We start from the raw sequence: 10,752 nt of genomic DNA on the forward strand, positions 1-10,752 counted from the left end.
AAATACGGCGGTTCCTCAAACGAATTCTTTTATATAGAATGTGACAACGTTGTCGCAAATAGATAAACCGCGCTATGTTATTGTAGGTTTTCAAACCGATAGGAAAGACAAAGCCATGAAGGACGCGTCAGAATTCGATTCGTGTAACGTTAAAAATATTTGTGTAATGATCAATTCGAATAAATATCCGTATGAAGATTTACGAGGGAACCAAGCGATGATGTATAGAATGTTTATTAATTTTCAAAAATCATATTATAGAAATATAGATTCGCCGTACACGTTTTCCGATTACAAAACCAAATATACTTTAATATGTGATCGACTGTTCGCGTCAAAATGAATCCGTAAAGACTGGTGTAATCGATTTGAAGATTGAAGTTGAAGCGGAAGAGAATTTTAAACGAAATACAGTCGCATATTGTTTATTGCCCTGTTTTCTTGCCCTTCCGTCCATAAGTTTGCAAGTTTCTCGCATGGAAATATCTCAAATATTACGAAATATTTTTTTACCCGTACGGAGGACAGGTAACCGACTATAACTACTATTTTTAAGATGGAAACCGACTTTTTTGAAACCCGTATACTTCAAATTATTAAAAGTTTTGAATCCTGTACTGACCAAACTGTTGCTCTGCAGAGATTACAATACAGTGACGTTTTTAAAAATTGAAGAGACTTTGATTGTTATTTGTCACAAGAAGGATAATGAACGCAGTAGGGCTACACGGGAAGTATTCGGTGTAGTGACCGGTTAGTATTGTAGATGAAAAAAGCCAGTAGCGTAATATTCGTTGAAATAATTACATAATGATTAAAATCTATCACATAAAAAGAAAATAGAGAAAAAAACTTTTAGAGGTAATTATTATTTATTAAAATTTTTGGTGGTAGCTTTGAGATGAATCGCTAGAAAACATTTGTCGTTGGGGATATATATACTATATTTTTGTAATATATGTTTTATATTTGTAAAAAATGTTCCAAGCGATGATACTGAGTGTCACCTGAATTTGCGTCAGTCGCAAGAACTTTGACAGCAACGTTTTGCACATTGTTGTCAACGGCATTGATTTCTATCGAACGTTCGCCTTAAGTTCATCGATATTGAGGGTTGTAACATTTGTTAAGAAATTTATTAATCTATATATATATATATATATATATAAATGAATGTTTGTCTGTCTGTATGTCTCTTAAGCCTTTCTAAACCGTTCATCCGATAGCATGAAACTTTAGGGAACGGTTGGACGCATGCCAGGGAAGGTTTCTGAATTAGTTTGGACCCGCTAGGTAGCGCTGTGTTCAAGATATTTAGAAAAATTATATTTATGGACCAATTTGGTTCGTATTCAGAATATGAATATTAGTTACGTGAAAAGAAATATTTTTTAAAAACTGTACCCGCTAGGTGGGGCCGGTGTCGACATATTTACAAAACAAACAAACAAATATACAAATAAACTTTTTTATTCTATATATATATAAAAGGCTTGTTCGTATGTGTGTCCGCTAAAAACCAAAAAAATAATGGACCGACCGCGGGAAAAAGGGGAAAATGGAAAACGGGGAAAAGGTGGAAAGAGAAAAGGGGAAAACGGGAAAGGCTAAAAAGGAAACTGGGTGAGCGATGAGGGAGAAGTTGGAAAGGGAAAAGGGGAAGGAGAATAAGTGAAAGGTAAAATTTGTGAAGTTCAGATTTTTAATTTTTTTATCAAATTTTCAATTGTGTATCAAATTCTCTCTCTCTCTCTCTCTCTCTCTCTCTCTCTATATATATATATATATATATATATATATAGCAATAGCAAAGCATTACCGGGTCTACTGGTATTTTAATAAAAATTAAAAAGCAAAATTTGTAATTATGGAGTAACAGATTTCATTTGCGCGGTGGTGGTGTGTGTGTGCGTGCGAAATCTTGCATTACTGATAAAGACATTACTGATATGAACATTAGATTTGATTAAATAATAGAAAGCTTCATCAACTCTGTATCACCGGTATATTAGATCATTCTAGTTTTGAAGGTATTTTTATTTATTGTAATACTTCATTTGTGCTAGATTTTAAAAAAAAATCAGTTGATTAAAGCGAAATGTTTAATAATAAATAAATTTAATAAAACAAATTTCTTATAGTAACAAATGCTTTAATAAAATAAATAAAAAAATATATATAAATAGTTCAAGAGTTAATGATAAAATAATACAATAACATAATTTATAAAATTGTATAGTTTATACAGTGACAGAGGACTTTAGCTAAGAGGAATTTTAGAGGTAAATCTTTTTTTATTTAATTTTTTTGGATGAGGCATAAGTAAAAACTTCTGTCAGTCTAACTAATGCGCTGAGGGTGTGATGGAGGGAGGGACGGGGGTTTCCTTCGCTCTGATTGGCTACCGTCAGACAGTACTGAACAAGCGTTGTACAATTCAAATACAACCGTAAACATGTGTACATGTGTGCGTGCGTACGTATGAGTATTGCTGGGCGAGTAACACGTTAATATAGACGTTTTCTTATAAAGACATTTCTTATATAGACGTTCGAAATAATTAAATCAAGATTTGTCGATTCTTTTATATTTATTACATTTTATTTAAAATAATAATTAATCACCTTAAATTTTAATAAATTAAATAAAAATATTACGATAAAGTTTATCCGTTTTGTAAAGTATTTTACAAAAAAAAAAAAGATTCTAATTTTACATAATAAGATAACATTTTCCAGTTTTATTTACAATTTGACCTCGTAATACCCTACACGTGTATTTTAACGAGCGAAGAATATGGTCAATGAGTTATTAAAAAAAGTGAAAACCACATGATGTAACAAAATAAAGATATTATTAACTTATAGTCATAATACCATCAATAGATTATTTATACTCGAGACACATTATTCTTCAATTCTGATATCCATCAAACATAGACGTCAATTTGTAGAAATAAGCTTAATAATTATCTTGAATTACTATTATTAATTATCATTAGTTATAAGCACGAGGATTATTTAATTTCAACCGTTATTAACAATAATTCGAACAACCGACATTTTTACCGATAATTACATACGCTAGTTATCAGGTAAAGCGGTATGTTCGTAACAATGCTAAATGAATATCGTTGACTTAATATTTTTTCATTATTTAATTAGGTATTTTAACTTCAAAATCTTAATACGATAGTACTATTGCGTTAGCACATCAAACACACCTACACCATCAATAGAAATTCCCTCTAAAAACAATGTACCCTTTATACATCAGATATTGTACAAGAAAGTCTAGTTCCAGATTCATTTTCAGCAGATTCACTGTAGAACTCGGCACATAATTTCCAATATTTCTTTTGGTTCTCTCTTCTCAAGGGTTGTCATTTATTTTTAGAATACGGAAAGTAGCAACTCAGAGTGTCCTAGCCGGTTGTAGTTTCCTTTTAAATTTTGTTAGATATTATTACAACATACCGTACTGCAGTATACGCAACACAAAAATATAATAGCGAACAACATTTTTCTTTATATTTCTACTTATTATAATATCTTCCTACGTATTCTCTTAGACTACACAGCCTACTTCTATTAGGAAAGTTATTAATTCCGTAACTAATTGTCTGTATAGTATGTATACTAATAATTTTTAAAATCGTTTAAATTAATTATTTTTAAAATTAAAGATTTTGCTAACAAATGTGATTTTGGCATTTCTACTGAACTGTGAGATGGACCAAACTCGAAAAAACAAATTTTTTGGTTATTTTTACGTACTTCATAATTCAGTTTTGAGTTTTGTTAAGGAATTAAAATAATAAGGAAGTTAGGTGAACTAAGAAAAGTCCTTTAGGCTGAGGTGCTTAGGGCTAAACTCAAGGCCGCTCGCTCATCTTAAATCGCACTGTAATTTCCTCACTCTCCCAGGCTACCGTACTTTGATCGTTCTTACGATTTACTCTTTCCATCATTAGATCGAAACATTATTAAAATATTTCAAGGATCGGGTACCGGTTTTTATTTTTATTGAAATTAATGTATATCGGTTACATAGTGTAATCGCAGCGTTCATCACTTTTCTTTTCTTTTTTACTTGATAATACCGGCAATAAGTTTAAAGCTTGTGCGTGGGATATAGAAATGGAATTTTGTAGCGTATGAAAAACGCCATACCTTACTGGGATTCAAATCTGGAACCTCCGTATTAAAGGCCAAGCGCTACCGCTCGCCCCACGGAAGCTGGCAATTTCATTTTAGGTTGTTAAATAATGTGCGCCATTAAAAACAAAATAATGTAAAGAAATAGAAAAATAGAAATTAACGAAATCGTGCGGCTATTAAAATATTATATCTTTTTTCATTAAAATGTTTACAAGTTAATTTGAAAGTTTACTGAATAATTACTATTGCGCAGTTTATGTCGCTACTTTAATGTTACTGTACACGTAGTTTTGCTAAATTTCTTCATACTGAACAGGTACATTTTAAAAGCTCGGTTAGAAGATAGCGACGTAACTTTTAAAAAAGTATATCTTTTTCTTCATAAAAACGTATTTAATAATTAATTAAAAAATTACGTAAACGTAATTTTATCCGTCGGTAAGTATAATGTCATTTCAGAAATATCAACAGGTCGCACTATCTTTTGTCGGAATAGTGATGAAACTGCTCGAGAGGTTGTTGTTTCTTGGAAAGAGCTTCGGTAGTACAAGAAAAAATATGTATCTTGATTTATTCAACAGATTGCTGCTCGATCTTTATAGTCTAAGCGATATATTTTTTTTACGATTTTCATTTCTACTAAGGTTAGCGTGCTTTTAATTTTTGTTATTTTAATTAAAGACATATTTTAAAATGTATCTGGTTTTTTAGATATTGCGGATATTTTCATTAACGCTTTAAAAACTATCGAATAAATTGATAATTTTTTAAAATATAAATACAAATTTTCTGTATAGTTTAAAAATCACTTAACAGTAAAATCATTAAAAAACCGTTTAAACATCGGTTGAAAATTAGCAAATAAAAAATTAGAAATATCAAATTTCTCTCCTGTAAAATCGCTAGTTTCTTGATATTTTGTCTTCTATGTAAATAAAATAATATGCGCATAAAACATCCGGTTTATTTAAAGCAAATTTTATTAAAATATTTTATCGATTAAAATATTTAATTAATCAGAAAATTGTTTGTTTAAAGAGTTAAAACTTTTTAAACAAATAACTCACGTTAATTTTGCCTTTTTTTTATTGTTCTATCTATTTTGTTTCGAAGCCTATTATTAGAAATATTAACATAATATAAACCAAAATGTTACACATCACAACACTTTTATCATCCCTTCCGTTCATATAATAAATTTTATACCGCATTGCTAGGCAATCTACTTTCTTCAATTACGGTATACATACCGCAATTACAAATAATTTAAAAAATATACAAAAAAACTAAATGCAGTTTTCATTATTACTATTATTTTTTATAATTATTATTATTATAGTGAAATAAATTTTCCTTCGTTTTTATTCACCGTAAATTATCTGCAAAGAGTTTAATTTTAAATCTACTAAATGAAATTTTAGATTTCATTTAGTAAGATTTACCAGCCTTCTTGTCAGTTTGACTATTTATTGATACGCTGTTGTAAATTGTTAACTTTCTTTCAATATCGTGTACGCACCGCACAGTTTATATAGTCGATCCGGTACAATAATACAACATACACCCATCTATCGATCACAACGTATTTACTACACCGTAAAGACCTTACTTCGATCCTCGGAGACCTTTCTATTCAAAAATTATTTAATTGCTTTTTTGCCGGTATTATATTCTTAGAATTCGATACGATGTCCTTGAATGAAATACCTACATTTTACAAAAAATAGTTTTAATATTCGACTATTTGATTTTGATCGATCGATTTTATAATAAGAAGCTTCGATATTCTGACCGTAAAATTTTAAAATCTCAACTAACGCATTATTTTAATATTTACGTCGATTATATTTAATATATATTTATATATATCTGAAATCGTACAATAAACCCGCTTAGTATCATATAAGTCATATTTGTTATTATTTATTTATACACCGACCGACTGCAGTAGCAGTAAAATAAATGTACCCGGTAATAGAAAAATGAGAACAAAAATGTTGAAGATATTAACATTTTTGCTGCTGTTTTTAGTTAAAGGAAAATATACATAAGGTGTCGTCCAAAAGGCAGTAACCCGGTTTTAAGTTGTTCTTACTCCTACCTCTCATCTATATAACAAGGTGTAACCGAGCGAATCACCCCTATTTCTGGTTATGTAATGCCTATTATTCTGCTTCTTTTTTAAAAAACAAAGAATTATAATTTTTTATATAAACGTACATATTTATATGATTATGTAGGAACTCTTTAAGTTAGATAATATGTGGATAAAGGTTAGTTTAATTTTCACATTTTATTTATTACAAAATTTTTTCAGCTTTTTTTTTGTATGGAAGGATACAAAAAACTATCAAGGACTGTAACCCCTCCGAACTAAGGGTAAATAAGTACGCTACGCAAAATTATTACAAGTGTAGTAAGCTACCTAGTGTTTATTTTTTCTTCTAAATTAGAACGGTTTTTTTTTAATATAAAAAAAAGATTTATGGAAAAAAATTATTTTTTAAAACAAAAGTAAATTCACTTACACTTAAAATATCATTCGCAGGTTCCTTTTGTACGAGTATTTATGTCATTGTTACACGCATTTTTTATGCTAATATAAACAATATTAATCGGCTGTTGTTTGGAAAACGGTAAATATTAATTTACTCATCTGCAACCTTCTAAATAACATATCGTAATCTTATATTATACCTCTACCCTGTTCTAAGACAAACTGAAGTCCGGGGGGACAAGAAAATTATCAGTAACCAAAAACTGAATTGTGTTGCCTAGAAAAATTCAATACCAAAAAATTATAAAACTAATTATTTTGCGTTACATATTTATATCGGTATATGTACAGTTCTGACCGGCAAGATAGCTCAGAAGGCAACCGGGTTCTTTATCCAAATAAATAAAGAGATTCTATCGGTTTAAATTTGTAAACTAATAAAAAATGAAGTTTATTTTATCAGCACCTCATCCCATCTAAGTTACTTTGATATGAACTTTAACTGCTAGTGTATTAAAAAAAAAAAAAAAAAATACTTTTTTAAGAGAATTTTGACATCGTATTAAAAAACGAATAATACAAATGGAAGAATAAATAAAATATCCGCTGGACAGTTTGATGCGATAGACGTAAGATCTAGAATTTGTACAAAAACAGTACTATTTTGTAGATTTGTTATTCGGTTTTTCCCAGGGTAACAGGTCGCAATCAAAGACTGTAATAAAATAGTAAAGCGTTGATGGTAAGGATGACAATGATAATAGGAGTAGATGCAAATAAGTATCGGACAATAGTTTCACGTTAATCGCCCCCGTCTCGTAACGGAACAGTGCTGTTAGATGTTTGTATTTCTCCGGTTGTACTCCGATATTTGTTCCCACAGTCGCACCGCAATTCTACAACAAAAATTATTAATTAGCCCTCCTTCCCTTCTCTTCGTCTTTTCTTTCGGTCGTTCATTCGTTCTTTAATTTTCTTTCTCTAAACCGAATTCACTCGTACATCATTTTATTTCTATTCTTTCTTTTACACGAGATCTAATGTCGTAAGTAAAATGGGTCGTTTCTACACTGGCACGCGTGAATTCACAAAAAGGTAATGTTAACCTTCATAAATCAGATGAAACGATTTATTTTTTTACTGTCTATATCAACCGACTCCCTCCCGCTCGTAAAATTTATAACGTATCGGTTATAAATTACTTAACAGCTGGCAAAAAAGTTTTCGATACTTTCCTGGCATTAATTATTTTCATACGGTGGAAAAATAATGATACGTGAAAAAAGTTAACTAAAATTTATTTTTTCGGCTTGGATATTTATGATGGTTTACTGTAAAATTATCGTGTGTATAAATAAATTTTTTAAATTCAAAAAATCCCCTCCTCCAAAATTTCCCTCTAATCGCCTCCATAAAAATCATCTTCCAAGCAATTTTTTTGATTTTTCTACTTTCTTTGTTAAATGAAAGAAACTAAAAAAATTACACTAAAAAATATACGGTACATAAAATGTTACCTAAGTTTATTTTTTGGGTGTCAGATTGAATTGAAATAAAACTTTATTCTAATACTGTTATTAAAAGCTTATTACTTAAACTTTGAATAGCGTTAAAATTTTAAATATACCAAATAAAGCTTTACAAAATTCAAAAAAATCGATATTTTTAAAATTTGATCGGGTGCCCACCACCCCCACATTGCCACCAAAGTATTTTTTGGGTGGTCACTTGTACTACTACTACTATGTCAAGGAAGATATAAAAATAATTTTATTTCTTCCTAAAAAAACTGTTAAAAAATATACGATAACTAGAAAGATTTTTAGTTTTTTTGGGGGAAAGGAGGTGAATTTTGAGGCAAAAACTTTATTTAAAATTGTAAAATAAGCATGTACATATGTACCGAGTTCAATATGAAATAGGGGTAATGTTAGTAAAATTTTGAGAAAACCGATCTCAAAAAACTATTTACTCCCCTGGCAATATTGACCCCAATATGTGTTATATGTGTTATAGTCATGATACCAAAGAAAGCAGGGGCAGACAAATGTGAAGAATACAGAACAATTAGTTTAATTAGTCACGCATCAAAAATCATAACTAGAATTCTATACAGAAGAATTGAGAGGAGAGTGGAAGAAGTGTTAGAAGACCAATTTGGTTTCAGGAAAAGTATAGGGACAAGGGAAGCAATTTTAGGCCTCAGATTAATAGTAGAAGGAAGATTAAAGAAAAACAAACCAACATACTTGGCGTTTATAGACCTAGAAAAGACTTTCGATAACGTAGACTGGAATAAAATGTTCAGCATTTAAAAAAAATTAGGGTTCAAATACAGAGATAGAAGAACAATTGCTAACATGTACAGGAACCAAACAGCAACAATAACAATTGAAGAACATAAGAAAGAAGCCCTAATAAGAAAGGGAGTCCGACAAGGATGTTCCCTATCGCCGTTACTTTTTAATCTTTACATGGAACTAGCAGTTAATGATGTTAAAGAACAATTTAGATTCGGAGTAACAGTACAAGGTGAAAAGATAAAGATGCTACGATTTGCTGATGATATAGTAATTCTAGCCAAGAGTAAAAAGGATTTAGAAGAAACAATGAACGGCATAGATGAAGTCCTACGCAAAAACTATCGCATGAAAATAAACAAGAACAAAACAAAAGTAATGAAATGTAGTAGAAATAACAAAGATGGACAACTGAATGTGAAAATAGGAGGAGAAAAGATTATGGAGGTAGAAGAATTTTGTTATTTGGGAAGTAAAATTACTAAAGATGGACGAAGCAGGAGCAATATAAAATGCCGAATAGCACAAGCTAAACGAGCCTTCAGTAAGAAATATAATTTGTTTACATCAAAAATGAATTTAAATGTCAGGAAAAGATTTTTGATAGTGTATGTTTGGAGTGTCGCTTTATATGGAAGTGAAACTTGGACAATCGGAGTATCTGAGAAGAATAGATTAGAAGCTTTTGAAATGTGGTGCTATAGGAGAATGTTAAAAATCAGATGGGTGGATAAAATGACAAATGAAGAGGTATTGCGGCAAATAGATGAAGAAAGTAGCATTTGGAAAAATATAGTTAAAAGAAGAAACAGACTTATAGGCCACATACTAAGGCATCCTGGAATAGTTGCTTTAATATTGGAAGGACAGGTAGAAGGGAAAAATTGTGTAGGCAGGCCACGTTTGGAGTATGTAAAACAAATTTTTGGGGATGTAGGATGTAGAGGGTATACTGAAATGAAACGACTAGCACTAGATAGGGAATCTTGGAGAGCTGCATCAAACCAGTCAAATGACTGTGTGTGTGAAAATGCCATGCCTTTCTTTTTCCTGTTTAGCCTCCGGTAATTACCGTTCAGATAATACTTCAAAGGATGATATGTATAAGTGCAAATGAAGTGTAGTCTTGTACAGTCTCAGTTCGACCATTCCTGAGATGTGTGGTTAATTGAAACCCAGCCACCAAAGAACACCGGTATCCACGATCTAGTATTCTAATCTGACTTTACTTGGATTTGAACGCTGGAACTCTCGACTTCCAAATCAGTTGATATGGGAAGACGCGTTCACCACGAGATGGGGTGCAAATGCCACACCTTGTATCAACATAACCTAACTGAACATAACTAAGGTAAGCTACCCCTCTTATAACTAATGTTAAATACATATTTTATGAATACCCTCTTATAACTAATGTTAAATACATATTTTATGAATGTTGTATGAAGAATATGTAAAATGATCTTTATACTTAATAGATCGCTATATATGTGTTAAATTCTTCAACAATGGAGGAGATTATACGTACGTGTAGGTGATTATACATACAAATATGTGTAATGGTTTGAAAATGCTTTAAACCACTTAAAAACTTGAGCTTGAGACAGAGCATCATTTCCATACGCCCGTTTTAATTTTGAAAAAGTTTCAGCAGCAGTCTCACCGAGTTTAAAACAAAACGTAATTGCACAACGTTGCTCATAATTATAGTATCACTCATTTTTGTAACGCACAAAAACTCATTTCACGAAAAGTTTGTTTACGTCTCATGTGAGAACAATAGACAAAAATATTA

Source organism: Lycorma delicatula, chromosome 8 (assembly GCF_047948215.1).
Source record: "Lycorma delicatula isolate Av1 chromosome 8, ASM4794821v1, whole genome shotgun sequence".
Classification (NCBI taxonomy): Eukaryota; Metazoa; Arthropoda; class Insecta; order Hemiptera; family Fulgoridae; genus Lycorma; species Lycorma delicatula.